The sequence below is a fragment of the Sciurus vulgaris genome, assembly GCF_902686455.1.
Source record: "Sciurus vulgaris genome assembly, chromosome: 14".
NCBI classification, from domain to species: Eukaryota; Metazoa; Chordata; class Mammalia; order Rodentia; family Sciuridae; genus Sciurus; species Sciurus vulgaris.
In genome coordinates this window covers 40,582,237-40,597,742 of record NC_136475.1, presented here as the reverse complement: position 1 = coordinate 40,597,742, position 15,506 = coordinate 40,582,237, and positions in this window count along the sequence as shown.

Here is a 15,506-nt window from a genome sequence, read left to right as displayed (position 1 = left end):
GAAGGAAAAATAACAGAATGAACCAAAAACCATTACCCTATGTAAATGTATGATTACACAAATGGTATGCCTCTACTTCATGTACAGATAAACAAAATGTATCCCATTTGTTTACAATAAAAATAAATAAAAAAAAATAATAACATGGAACACTAATGCTCATTCATTTTTAAGTTTATGAATAAAGTACTTTTAATTAGAAAAAATGGTTTCTTTTTTCCTTCTGCTGGAAATATGAGCGGATTTTTCTTTCATATTCATTTTACACCTAGTAGTACTACTGAATTTTAAACTCAAATAATGGGGTTCCTCCTCTGAATGGTTCCCCTGGAGATTTGTCTATGCTGAGTCTGTCAGGATTCTTTGATTATAGTTCAGGTTTCCTTGTCCTGACACTGGGTTCCAACAAAGGACTTAGGAGTTTCTGCTTTGGACAACTGTGAATCTCCGTATTTCCTCTTAAGTTTTGGGGGTAGCTTTCTGCTTTCTGACTTCACCTCTCTAATGAACATAAAAGACTTGCTGATTTTTTTCAACTTGCTCAGTATTATGCTTCTTGTGAGAACTTTCATGCTCCTTACATGCCAGATCAGAAAACAGAAATTTCTTTTGGAGTTTCTCAAAGCCCCCTAATGAACATTTAATTCACTCATTTTTCTTAAGTTTTTGAATAATGCATTGTTTTTCCTGAGTATGGTCCACACCTTGGGCTTCTGCAGCATTCCAGAACTGCCAACTGTTCCTGGAGACAAGCTGGAGTACACTGGGGGAGCTCGGACCCAGGTGGAATAAAGACATTTCTCTAGGGAGACCTCTAGGGAACAAAAAGTCATATCAAACATAAATCTCTGATCCAGGGTCTTTGAGGAAGCCCCAACCCTATTCTACTCCCTCCAGTTATTCCCAAATTGTTCATTTTTCACTATAATTTTAAGAATGTTGGCTTTCAATACTATCAGAGCCAAGCACACAGTGACGGGAATAGGGCAATATAAAGTACCAGAGTTCCTTATTCTGAGATTATGTTTTTTCTTAATAAAACTCAATATTCCTATTAAGAATCATACTTTTTTTTTCTTTTCTTTTCTTTTTGAACAAATGCTCCCTGGGTTACTATAAGTCTTTGGTTTATTTCTAGAACTCCAAAAAAATTGATTCTGACAAATTTGCTAATGTTATCATTCCTATTATGGAGTGAAAAACTTTTGGATGTCCTCATTCTGGCACCTTACTGAAATCACTCTATCTATACCATCTTTGAGTGTATTTTTACATAGCCCTTTTATCAATTGTTGTATGCATCTTATTACATGTGTATGATATTTATTATTATATTATAATATATATACACCTTATTATTGTCTACTAATATTATCACATGACCAGTTTGGTGAAGTACACAAACCTCCCTTTTATATTCCTTTGTCTTTCCCTGTTTATAATGCAATTGTATTAAATATATCCTGTCCATACATTTAGAACCACATCAATCAGTTTTATAATTTTTATTTTAGCCATCAAATATAATTTACAAACTCAGGAAGAGAAGGAAACCCTGTAGTGTTTACTTATAACTTTTCTAAGATCACTGCCCTGTGGAGGTCTTTCCTCACCATTCTGTCTAAAAGAAGCATCTGGGCTGGGGGGTAGCTCAGTGGTAGAGCACTTGCCTAGAGTGCAGGTCCAGAGTTAGATCCCTAGCACCAAGTATCCTGTCCCCACCATTACAGATTCTCCAATGATTACTTCATTTGTAGTACTCCTTTGTAGCCTCTTTTCTCTTCTTTTCTTCCAAGGTTCATTCTTTTATCATTTTCTTTCTCTTTAGAGAATTTCCCATATACTCCTTTAGGAGGTCTGTTGGTAACAAAATATCTTAATTTTCTTGTGCTGAGAATATCTTGCTTTTTCTTTCATTCCAGAAGAATATTTCCAATGGCTAAAGTTTCTTTCTGTACCTGAAAAATATTGGGACATTTTCTCTATGCTCCCATGGTTTCTGGTAAGAAACATGATATCATTCATATTTTTTTTTTCCTTTATTGGTAAGAACTTTCCCATTTTATTTTATTTTATTTTTTATTTTTGGTCTGTCTACTTTCAAAAATACTTTTTCTGACTTTAGTTTTTAGAAGTTTATTTTTGATATGTTTCAGCATGGATTTCTTTAGGTTTATCCTGTTTGGAATTTATTCTGATTCTTTAACTTCTAGTTTTGTGTCATTTACCAAGTTTATTTTTAACAGTTTTTTTATTTGTGCATTATAATTATATATAATAGTGGGATTCATTGTTCCGCATTCCTTAAGTGCTCACTTGCCAGATTTAGGACGTCTTCCTCCATTTTTTCTGTCAGTGCTTTTTTTGTTCCATTTTTCTTTTTTCTTTCTGGAGCTCTGATGACAGAAATATTAGTTCTTTTGTTAGAATTTCAGTTTCCTATGGCTCTGTTTCCACCCCCACACCCAGTCTATGTTCTTTCTGTTGTTATGTAGGTAATTATTTCAGTTTTTCAATTTTTTTTTCCCCTGGGAATTGAACCTGAGTGCTTTTCTCTTGAGTTGCTCATTCTTTGATAGAGTAGTTTTTTCTGCTGTCCCCTCCACTGTGCTATTAGTCTCAGCTTAATTGAGCTTCTTATAAAATTTTGCAGTTTTAATTTTTGCATTGGTTTCTTTATATTATCTATTTCTTTGTGGAGAAGCTATTTTTCGCTGCTGGAGTGTTTTATTTTTTCTTTGACTTAAGGGTTTGTATTTACTTACGGAAGCATTCTTTGATAGCTTCTTCAAAATCTTCAACAGATAATTTTAATACCCTGAAATTTTGGTATTATAATCTAGTGGTTAGATTGGTTGTTCTAGAGTTAGAAGCCAGGGATGCAGGCATACTAGGCAAGTACTCTACCACTGAGCTACATTCCAGTCTATTTTATTTTCCATTTTGAGACAGTGTCTCACTAAGTTGCCCAAGCTGGCCTTGAACTTCTGGTCCTCCTAGTCTTGCAATTAGCTGGCATTACAAGGGTGCCCCACCATGTCTGGCTTTCTTATCATCTTGTTTGAAATCTTCTTGATTTTCTGTATAAAAAAAAAAACATTGAACCTAGAGAATTTTTGTTATGACCCTAGGTTATACTTCAACCTACTCTTTTTTGTTGACACATATGATTTATGAAGAATGTTGAGTTTCGTTGTGGCATATCATCTACACAAAAAATGTCATTTGATTAATTTACTCCCCAATATCTTCCCTATCCTCCTCATCTGTCTATCTCTGTGCCCTCTCCTTTACTCTAATATTTCCCCTCTGCTTTCATAGCATCCCCTGCCCAGTATTTTCCTCTAGTTTCCACATGTGAAAGAAAATATGATACTTTTTTCTTTGAGTCTGACTTCTTTTGCTCAAAATTATGTTCTCCAGTTCTATCTATTTTCCTGCAAATGTCATAATTTCATTCTTCCTTCTGGCTGAATAAAACTCCATTATTTATGTATACTACATTTTCCTTATCCATTTATCTGCTGATATGTACCTATGCTGATTCCATAATTTGACTATTGTGAATTGTGCTGTGATAAACATAAATATGCATGAATTGCTAATATATTTCTATTTTAATTCTTTTAGGTTAATACCAAGGAGTGGTGTATCTGGTTATTTGGTACTGGATATCCAAATATAGAAGAATGAAATTAAATCCCTATCTCTCATTCTGAACCAAAGTCAACTCAAAATGAGTCACAGATCTAAGAATAAGACCAGAAATTTGCAACTGTAGAAAAGAAAAAGTAGGGGAAACAGTAATATATATGGGCACAGACTAAGCCTTCCTGAATAGGACTTCCATTGCTTAGGGAATATGGGCAAAAACCAATAAATGAGGTGTCATCAAATTAAAAGATTCTTCACACCAAAGGAAACAATAATCAGAGTGGAGATACAACCGAGAGAATGTGAGAAAATCTTTGCTAGCTATTTTTCTGACAAAGGACTAATATCCAGAATATATAAGTAACTCAAAAAAAGTTAACACTAAACATCAACAATCCAATCAACAAATGGGCAAATGTAGTTAATTAATAATTCTTAAAAGAAGCATGAATGACCAAAAATTATATGACTAAATATTCAACATTTTTAGCTCTCATGTAAATGCAAATCCAATGCACACTGCAATGTTATTTAACTCCAATTAGAATGGCAGTCATTAAAAATAAAAATATCAATAAATGCTGGCAAGGATGAAAGATACGTGGTAAAATGAATTCTTATATCCTTGTAGGAGTGTAAATTAGTACAACCACTATGGAAATCAGTATGGAGTTTCCTCAGAAAGATAAAAATAGAACAACCATATGATCCAGCTGAAGGATTCCTAAGCACAAAGAGTCCTATGCTATTACTGTTACGTGACTATAGAAACTCAGGCCTTTAATTTTGTGTTGATATATGAATGGTGTTCTTATTGTGGTGGGTAGAGGAAGGAAGAGTTCTAACCTGCCATGTGATCCTGTTCTATATTGACAATGCAGTGAAGGTGACCTCAGTAACACCAAATGATTATAAAACTCTTATTTCTCTCAGGCCTTTTTGACACTGTCCCAGCAGAAGGAAATTGGCACTTCATTATTGCCAGGTAGGAGTCGAAATATAGGTTTTCTGTGAGTAAACATCAGAGATTCGTTAATTCCGGGCTCCTAAAAAGCTCACTGTGCTCCTAAAAAGCAAAACTGTTTCTGAATTTAAAAATTGAATTCTCCATATGAAGAGATATATGAACTCTGAGAAATCAAATCTAGCAGAAAATGAAAAACAAATATGCCTTATGATTTGCTCTATAAAACTGGCATTTCCTGTCAATCTTTACTTAACATGTTTTTTTTTTTTTTTTTTTTCCTTTTGGATTCCCCTATTTCCTCTATCGTCTGAGCCATTTATTTATTTATGGATGTACGTATTTGTTTATTCTGCTGCTATTGCACTTAAGACTAGCAATTATACTCTTAGAGGGGAAGCTGTAGCAGCTTCACAGAAACATTTTGATTTCTGTGAAATAAAATGCTTTCACAGTGTTTTGTCTGCATGCTGTTCTCGCCTGCTTTCTTTTTCTTTATGTGAGTGAGTACATCTACTGTGAAAATTCTCTTGTACCAATTTTCTCTGGCCAGAAATTCTTGTTGCAGAAATCTCATGGTATATTGTTCTTAAAAGAATCATTTTTGTATTAAAGTTCAGGTGTCAACCATGTATTACCAAAGTGTTCAAGTAATTTTTCTTTCAAGGTATCAAGTTTATTTCTCTTTAGCTTCATGAGAGTTAAGTAGATGGATTGATATTCTTTATGAAAATTTTTACTTTGAACCACAAGTGGTGGAAATTTCTGACCAGAGCTTCTCCTTATCTTATACATATTTCTCATAGTGTACAGAGTCAAATTCAGGAGGTAGCAAAGGAAATTAGACTCTAAGATGCATCAGTATTTTAAGAGAAATGTCAGAACTCTTGATGTTCAGATTCTAGAGAAAAAAAGAAAGAAACTCAATCCAGAAAGTTGATTCAAATATGAAAGATTTTAAAAGATACAAAACCAGTGTATTGAGAAAATGATTTTTAAAAATTTTATTATTTTTTAATTTAACTTTTAATGTTTTACAAACTGCATTTTCATTCATTGTACACAGAGAAAAATGATTTATTTTGATGGAGAAACATGACAAAGTATGAGACTGTCCTCTTGAGGCACTCATCTTTCTTTAAACAACCTGGGTGAGACTTAATTGTGGTCATTATTACATTTAAGGTTATTAGATAAAGTAACCATCTGAATATTACTGATAGTATTCAGTTCTGCCATCTAAGTTAAAGCAATTTTTCTAGGATTCATTTTAAAAATATCAATGGTGGATAAGTAAATAAAATGGCTGAAGCTTATAAAGACCCATCAAGACTCTTTACACTGTCACATTGTAATCCAATTTTGTTTTTCATGATTAGTTTTCTTCTGTATTTTTCCAGACTGATTTATCTATCTATTATCTATCTACATATATCTATCATCATTTCATTCCATTTTAGATCAATTATTGGTTAGAAGAAGGGATAAAATGATCTATTTCTGAGAATTTCTCAGTCCTCCCACCTTTGGTTTATGTCATATTTCTCTTAAAGCAATTTTTCTCATGATCCTATTGCTTCTGCCTATTAATATGTTGTATTAACTATTTTCCTGCATTGCACTGTTTACACTTCCAAATGGTGAACATATACACCTGCCTGGGTCACTTTCAGGTTTACATAAGAATATCACCTGCTTAAGGCCAGAAAGTAGAAGAATTTTCATATCCAGGTGCATGCATGAGGGGGAAAGACCATTCATCTTTTCTTTCTTTCTTTCTTTTTTTTTTATACTTAATATTGAACTACTTTAAACAGAGTAGATCTAGATAATGGTGTCCTTACTTGAATCTTCCCTGGGACCCCAAATTCTCCCAATTATGATTTAAGCTCATTCTATGGCTCCTCTGTTTCAGTTTGGCTTATTGTTCCCATCCCATTGCTCAGTTTTTTCTAATGTACCATTAGTTATTCACAGATTAAGTTTTCATGTCATGTCTATCATGTTTCTTATCTGTCTCACTGCTTTCATGGTTTTAATTGATTCCTAGATAGTGCCATCAATTTGTCATTCACATAGTAAGACAAACAGGCATGGGGGTCATGCTCTTGTGCATAGCCTCAGTCAGATTCTTTGAGTAGTGGAAATATGTGGTCAAATTGTTTAAATCAGGTATGTGTGTAAGAGAGAGAAAAAGAGAGAGAGCGTACAAGATCATATATATATATATATATATATATATATATATATATATATGATTTCTTTCTGCACAATATGAATCAGGCTATAATTCTTATTTCTCCCCATAAGAATTGCATGAAAAACTATGAGCTCTAAATGACTGCTCTCACATCTTTCCCTGTCTCTTCAGCTTCCTATTTTGGACTGATATTCATTCAAGAATGCAATGGGCTCCTCCTTCTCTTGGAATATACAGTAAAACTGATGGAGAGGAGAGGATGGAGTCAGGCCCTGGTTCCTTCCAAGACAAATCATCTCTATCTTGCTTTATATTTGGAGGAAAATTGTATTTTTGAGGAAAGTTTAATCAGTGCTGCTACATTGAAATGGTCTATTCCCTGTGTGACTCAGCTGTTCTGTCTTAGAAGTCAAAGCTGTGTCAGAGATCAGAGCTAACAATTTCGAGTATGACCCTGCCTGGTGATACAGATAATAGAAATATCTGAATTTCTTTATTTTGCTTCAAAGCATTTATTTCCCTCTGTTATGTAACCATTTCTTTCCCTATTGTCTTTCACTTGCTGCTAGAATTTAAGCTCCTGTGAGCAGGGAATTTGATTGCTTTGTTCACTGCTGCATTCTTGGTGCTTGGCACACAATAGGGGATCAGGGGGTATTTGTTAAAAGGAAGGAAGAACTGATGTTAAACAGGAGAAGACACAGGTGATTATCAGGCACTTTACTTTCTGGACTCTGTAGTCTCAATAAATGAGTATCTAAAATTGAGGATGAATGACATAGGAAGGGGAAGTGACTGGTTTACATTGCAACATTGGGTTTTAGGTGCCCAGAAAACATAATATGGAGATGTCAACTAGAATTTCATATTGGAAATCTGAAGCTGAAGGGAGAATTTGTGCTGAAAGAGATAGGATTCAATAGTTTCTGTATCATATTTAGTGCATAAAAGCACATGGCAGGTTTTGTAGCATGAAATGGCCAATGGGATGTAGACTTAGCCTTGGGACATTGTAACATGCATCCCAGAGAAAGTATGTTTGTGTTTTACATAATTATAGCTTGAGAAAGGGAAACTAAATAAAACACTGGATATTAAAGGGTGATTGAATAGATTGAGACATCCAGAGATATTAAGATATTTATGTCAAGTACATGGATTCTTATATTTCAAAGAGAGAGAAATTCCTAGGGATTCTGTTTATAATTCTGAATATTTTAAAACATTAGGGATCAAAATTGTATTCGTCTCTCTGGAGGGGAAAATAGCAATATCTAACAGTACCTATGTGAGTTTCCAGATACATAATTTTAGGATTACACACTTGTACTGTCAGGGAAAAACAAACAAACAAACAAACATTTGTACATGCAGGGTGACATCCAGCTCCTATTGAATCACTCTGAGGGAAAGAATGAGGTACAATGAAGCAACATAGTTGTTGCTGTAAAGTTGTAATAATATGCCTCTGATTCCCAAACATAATTTGATTAGACAAAATAAATATATGTAAATATTAAAAACATGCTGACTAGGTACACAAGGAGAGAAAAAAGAAATAAACCAGATAGATGTTGAGAATTGGGAGACAGTGATATCTTGGAAGTCTTTGAACATTTGAAGACCTCTCAGGTTGAAGAGAGATTTAATCTAGAGGACATTATAGAGATCAATTATTGCATATTACTGGAGGCAAGTTTTGGTACACAAAGGGAAAATTTTTTTTTGATCAAAGTTTTCAGAAATTGACCACAATTTCTTATAATCAAAGAAGTAATATTGTGAAATGAAAGTAATACTAAAATCACCATTGGATAATCTATGGAGCTTGTCCCATAGCTTATAGGCATGTTGTTTTAGGCTACCAATAACATCTTTGGATCTGCTTTCTAACCCTTATTCTTTCTATTTAACAGGCCTGTCCTCAGGATTCACCATGTGACAGTATTGATATACATTAATTTACAAATGTTTTAAGTACCAAAGGCACCTGACATATATTGTCCTAAATTAAAGTTTTTAAAATGAGACTAGGTGGCCTAAAGATTAAGGGCTCAAGACACCTTGGATCACCTTGAATGACTAAATATTCTTGTAACTTCTCCTCAATTGTCTGAGTGCAATCTCAAGTTGAAACAATCCAACTGAGTCTAGTCAGCCCACAGAATCATGAAGGAAAATAAAAAACTTTTATGTTGGGGTGGGGCTGTACACCTCAATTCATTTCTTACATGAACAGGGGATACTCAATAAACTACTGTGATTCCCAAGCCTAGTCATACTGATATGTTCTGCTATGTATCCTTTGTGTTTATCATAGTTAACTGCAACTTAAAACCTTCTCTGCTATAATACTCATTTCCTGTAAGCTGTAAGGCAGTTCTCTATGGGACATTTTCACTGTGACTCTAGTTACCCCAGAGGATAGAGCTCAATGTTTTTCCAAAGCCGTTTATGTTTCCATGGAAGTTCTGCAAATATATTGAATACAGAAAACGCAGGAGTTCCTCTTACAGTATTATCTTTGTTCAAGGAAATAGAATTACATAGAGAAAAATAAATATATTGTTCTATCCTTTGAGAGACCCCATAAACACCTGAGAATTGCATGAGAATATGGTCCAGTATTTGAGAAAATGATCTATTTAGGGAATACTTTTCCTGAAGATTGAATGCTGATGTTATTTCACCATAGGACATAGCCATTTCTCAGCAAGGAGGCAAGATGAGATAATAATGGCTTACATTTTAGAAATGCCTGTAACTTGTCAAAAATGCTTTCACATATGTTTATAGAATTATAGAATATCAATGTGAGAAAAGAAGCAGGATAATGAAAATTCTAATTTCTTCATTTTTCAAATAAGAATGATGGAGGCTACAGGTAGTTATGTACATATGGGCATTGTTATAATTTTGATATAAGATACCCCAAAAGCTCATGTGTGAGAAAATGTAAGAAAGCAAATATGTGAATTGATTTGGGTTATGAGAGCCTTAGCCTAATCAATGCGTTAATTCTCTGATAGGGATTAACTGAGGGGTAATTGTATGCAGGTAGGGTGTGGCTAGAGGAGATGGGTCAGTAGTGTATACCTCTGGAATTTATAGTTGTTGCTGGTGAGAAGTTTCTTTCCCTGCTTCCTGGTGACCATGTCCTGAGTTGTTCTTCTACCTTGCTTTTTAGCAATGATGTTCTGCCTTACTCAGGCCCTGAGAAATGGAGGTCTCAGTTATACAGACTGAGACCTCTGAAATCACAAGCCTCCAAATAAATGTTTTTTCCTCTAAAATTGTTCTTGTCAGGTCTTTTGGTCACAGCAGCAAAAAAGCTGACTAAAACTGGCATTTATCTAGTTGGTGGCAGAATACAGGTTCTTCATTCTTTGTTGACTAATCATTTTATCATTTCTGCCTAGGAAGAAACTTTCCATGATGAATACTATGAATACTGTTAGACTTGTTTGGCTAGTTTTACAATGAGTGGAATGAGACAAAATATCATTACGTATGCTCCTCTACTTATGACAGTTATATCCTGGTAATCCCATTGTAAATATTGCAAGTTGAAAATGCATTTAACACATCTAACTTATCAAATATCATAGTTTAGCAACACAGTACACTGTAGGATATCTGTTATTTGTCCTTGTGCTTGCTGCCTCCAACATTTCAAGAGCATTGTTTCGCGTAGTGCTAGCTCAGAAAAAGTTCAAAAGTCAAAGTATAGTTTCTACTAAATGCTTATCACTTTCATATCATCATAAAGTTAAAAATCATAAGTCAAACCATTGTAAGTCAGGTACTGTGCTTTTGAATGATTAACATCAAAAGTTTACTTAAAACAGAACCCAAGTACTGTTAAAACCCTTCATTATCATGGTAATTCCATTTCTAGGCATATACCAAAAAGAAATGAAAGCATACATGCACAAACAATTTTTAAACAAATGTTTACAGCAGCATTATATTCCTAATAGCCAAAAAGTAAAAACAACTCAAATGTTTACCAACTGATCAGTGGGAAAAAAAAAAAAAATGGTATTTTTTTGCTATTATTTCACAACAAAAAGAAATGAAATGCTGATAGATTCTGCAACATGGAATCAGGTGTAGGAAACCAGATTCAAAATGTCATAGTGTATGATTCCATTTATATTAAATATCCAGAATAGGCAAAGCTGTAGAATCAGAAAATAGATTTATGGTTGCTTTAGGGTACAGAAGATGGGAGAATAGGGAAACACTATTTAAAGGTTTGGGTTTCTTTTTGGAGGGAGGAAAATATTTTAAAAATGATTGCAATGAGGATTGCACAATTGTGTGAATATAGCCTTAAATTGTATACTTCATCATATCTGAATTATATCTTAATAAAACTGTTATTTAAAAGAAGAACACAATCCTCCATCATGGCCTTAGAGATCAGGATGGGATATAAAAATAGAACAGTTCCCAAATGGGATTACATTCTGGAACATCGAAGTACGCCAACTGAATAGTTTCATAAAAGTAAGATATAAATGAATTAAGAATTGGAAGGTTTTCTAATGAGGTCAGAATTTCTTAGAGAAGTTTTTTTCTGAAGTATGGTAAACATTCCATTAAAGGCACAGATAATGGTTTTAAAGAGTACCTAGATTTTATTAACATGAAGATAATTGACTCCAACGTGCTATTTGTAATGGTAGATGGTTCAAAGTTACCTGTTCTTAAATCAGGAAGCATATTTCTTAAAATGGCAATCAAAAGTGGCTCACCATTACGTGAAAGACCACCTATCATATTTGATTCAATGATACAGTGAAAAGATTAAAAAGGTGTCGAGCTTAAGACATTTGAATTTGAATATTGATCTGTGACCTGTACAACTTTGGGCACATCATAATGTCTGTGTGTTTTCATCGTCTTTGCGTGTGAAATGAAAATAGCTGGGTTTATTTTAATACTAGGGTTATAAGTGAAAAGTGAAAAGGTGCCCAGACAAACCACTCCTGAGGCGGGAACTCACACAAGAGATTTTATTAGGCAGATGAACAGCGTCTGCCCTGAAGAGAGAGAGAGAGAGAGCACGAGAGAGAGCGCAAGGCCCAGGAGCTTCTGCTCAAGTAGTTGAATTTCCTGAGCTATGGACAATTGGGCTAATTGCTGAGCAGTTAAAATTCGCGGGTTAGGGATTAAGCCAATGGCTGCAGAGCACAAGCTGACGAGTGGACCAATGGCTGGCTAGGATGGCAGACTGACAGCTAGGAGTGCTGTCATGCCTCCTTGCCTTTCCCTGCACGCGTGTCCTGCACTGGACTGCCCAGGAAGAAGCCCCAGGAGGTCGTAGGCTATGGAGGTGGTAGCGTGCACTGGTTGTAGGCAACCCGAGGCCCAAGGCGAGAGCCAGACTGCAGGGCAAACCCAGCGACCAACTGCTGCCTGCCACGGCCAGGCAACTCCCAACGGGTTCACGTGGGCAGAGCACTGTGTAGGCAGCTGCGGAACTGCCCGCCCGGCAGCTCACTGAGCACTACAGTAACTATTAACTAAAACAATGTATTTAAATCAGGTTTTACACTGCTGTGACCAAAAGACCCGAGAAGGACAATTTTAATGGAGGAAAAAATTTATTTGGCTCTGATAATTCAGAAGTTTCAGTCCATAGGCAGCCAGCTCCATTGCTCTGGGTCTTAGTGAAGCAGAACATCATGGAGGAAGAATATGGTAGAGGAAAGCAGCTCAGGACATGGCACCAGGAAGTAGAGAGAGACTTCTTCACTCACAGAGACAAAATATATACCCAAAGGCACACCCGCAAATACCCTTCTCTTCTAGTCTTGCCCTACCTGCCTATCAGGGGATTAACGCGCTGATTAGGTTAAGGATTTCATAACCAATCATTTCACCTCTAAAACTTTCTTGCATTTTCTCATACATGAACTTTTGATGGACATCTATTATCTAAAACAATACACAATGTAAGTGGCCTGTGTTATCTGATATAGAGTGGATAATGAAAGGCTAGCTTCCTTCCTTCTACTGTAGGTTATTCCACCACATTCTATGGAGCAGAATGGTAAGTTAACTGGCTGTGTTATTTTGTCAAGACGATGCATGTTAAGGCTTGTTGTGGAGTTAAAGCATGAGACCCTTAGATCTCTCCACATCAAGTACAGTTATGGGGTTAGTCACACTCTAGAGCCAATTAGCACATTCCCTGGACAAAATTTATTTCCCTTTAAAAGGCTTACCTGTCTAACTCTGCCATTCAAATTGTTAATCTAGACCTCTTGGTCTAGATTATGCATTCCTTATGCAGAATTCTTAGGTTTTGTTGTGTTTGATAACTACATAGTCTTTCCTTAAAGACTGAAAGATCATTCGGAGATTCCATTTGGCATCCAAGATATTTCTTATGACAGGAAGCTGATCCTCAGTAACCTGGCGATTAAGCACATTTGTAGAAAGAACAGGCATAGCTAATAATTAGAGACTGCATATCTCAATAAGATCACCAAAAAAGGAGACAGAAATGACTTCCCTTTGAGCCTCACTGGTCCATTCACATGAGATACATGGCTGGATCTTTACTCAGTATTTTCCTCTGTGAGGTAGTAAACACAACTTGGGCTGTGAGTTTTTTGCGCACTTGTGTGTGTACTCCTGGCTCTGAGTTTTATTGCTTTATGACCTCAGAGTCATTTGCCTCTCTTAGTCTCAGAGTTCCCGTTGATGAAAAAAGAAGATTGAAAAAAAAAAAAAAAAAAAATGAAGGGGATAAGGGAGTGAGGAAAGAAAGAATGAAGGAAGGGAAGAAAGATTGGTATCTTTTCCATCACAGAGCTGTGAGAATAAATCAAAATGAGGCATCTTGGGAGAAAATTAGATTAGGCAGCTAGTAAATATTTTGTTCCTGCTTTTTCTTCATCCCCTATTTGTTTTGAACTAGATTTTAGAGTTTGAAAGCATTTAATAATAATTTGTATAGCTACTATGGGTGGAGATTCCAAAAGCCATAAGGAAATAGTTATTGTCTTTAGAGATAACTACTACTTAGATAAGAAAAAAGAAAAAAAAAAAAAAAAAAGGAAGAAAAAGCATGTTTAAAAATTGGATTGTGAAGCACTGGTCAGGAACTGTGTATAAAAGCTAATAAAAATCCTTATAAATATAATAGGGAAGCCTCCACTGAGACAGTCTCTTTTCTCCTCTATCATCTCATTATAGTGACATTTCAGTCGATATATTTTTGACTTGATGAATGACTGGTTTTGGCCTAAGGCATAGGATACTATTTCACTATCAAACTTGGCATACTCAGAGGAACACTAAGATGGGGCTTTATTATTATTGTCATTTAGATGAGGAATTGAAGACTCACTGAGTTAAAGTAACATGTCCAAAGTCATAACTAGGGAGAGAGAATCTGGACTCTTGTTTTATCCAACCTTAGAGATTTTACTTCTTGTCATCATGTTTTACAGCCTTTGCAGGTCTTGAAGAAAGTGAGGAGAACAACTTGTTTGGCAGGGAGCAAGTGTGAAGGTGTTTTACTGACTTCCAGAAATTACAAGTTTAAAATTCTCAGCATGTTAGACCAATTAGGGTATTTGGAGCAAAGGGATGGGTTAACCACTGGTAGTCACTGGAGCATTTCAGAAATAGCTCTGGTAATTGTCAGGTTTTAAAGAGAAAAGTATATATTACCCTGGGTACTTGATTCTGAAATAATTCTTTCTTTTGCTTCATAGGTTAGGCAGAAAAAAAATGACTTCCCATCAATTTCCTTTCTCCTATTCTTATTAAAAGCTCTGAATTCATAGCAGTCTGGGTATTTTTGCACATGTGCACATGGAAACCCACTCTTTCCATTTGCTAGTGGGAAAAGCCATCATGATGTGAAGCAAGGAAAATACTGATAGGCTTTGTCTCCTGACTGTTGAAAAGAATGACCTTGTTTTCTGTGAAGTCATTCATATTAGTGTGCTTTTCAGTATAAGGCAGAGAATGCATGACTTGTACAGTTTTTTAAATGATTGTGAAATAGATATTGTTAAAACTATGTTGTGATGAAACTGCACGTAGGAAGACATTATGTGAGCTCTGTGTGGTGGGTGTTGGTAGGCATGTGGCATTTTTTAAATGAAGGCTAATCTGTAAATGGGATACACTTGGGTCAAGTTTGTCTTTGGGCATCTCTGCATCTCCTTTCTGAGGTCACCTCCTAGTGCTAGCAGCTCAGAGTACTTATTCATTTGGTTTATTCCACACATAAAACATTGCTCTGCAGCTCTAATTCCAAGAGCCAGAGGTTCAATTTTGTAGGAGCAACAGTCGTGTGTGGAGGGTCTGTTTCTTTACCTTCAAGTAGATTAAGCCCATCTCATGCAGCACCATGCATCAGTATCGGCACCATCTGGGAATTTGTTAAAAATGCGGAACTCTGGACTCTGCCACAGACTGAGTCAGAAAATGCATTTTAACAAGACTCCCAGGTGAATGGGGTTGGAGAAGTTCTAATCTTGAGACCCATTGCCTTGTCTGGGAGAGGAAATCCAGACCTGGATTTCCCAACTACTGACTCAACACAGCATACCAAATTCAGATGATTTTAACCCATGCTAGGGTCTGAGGATGATTTACTTAGGTTAGTTTAGGAAACTCTGGCTTCTATTATCTTAAATTAAATGAGCTATGATAATG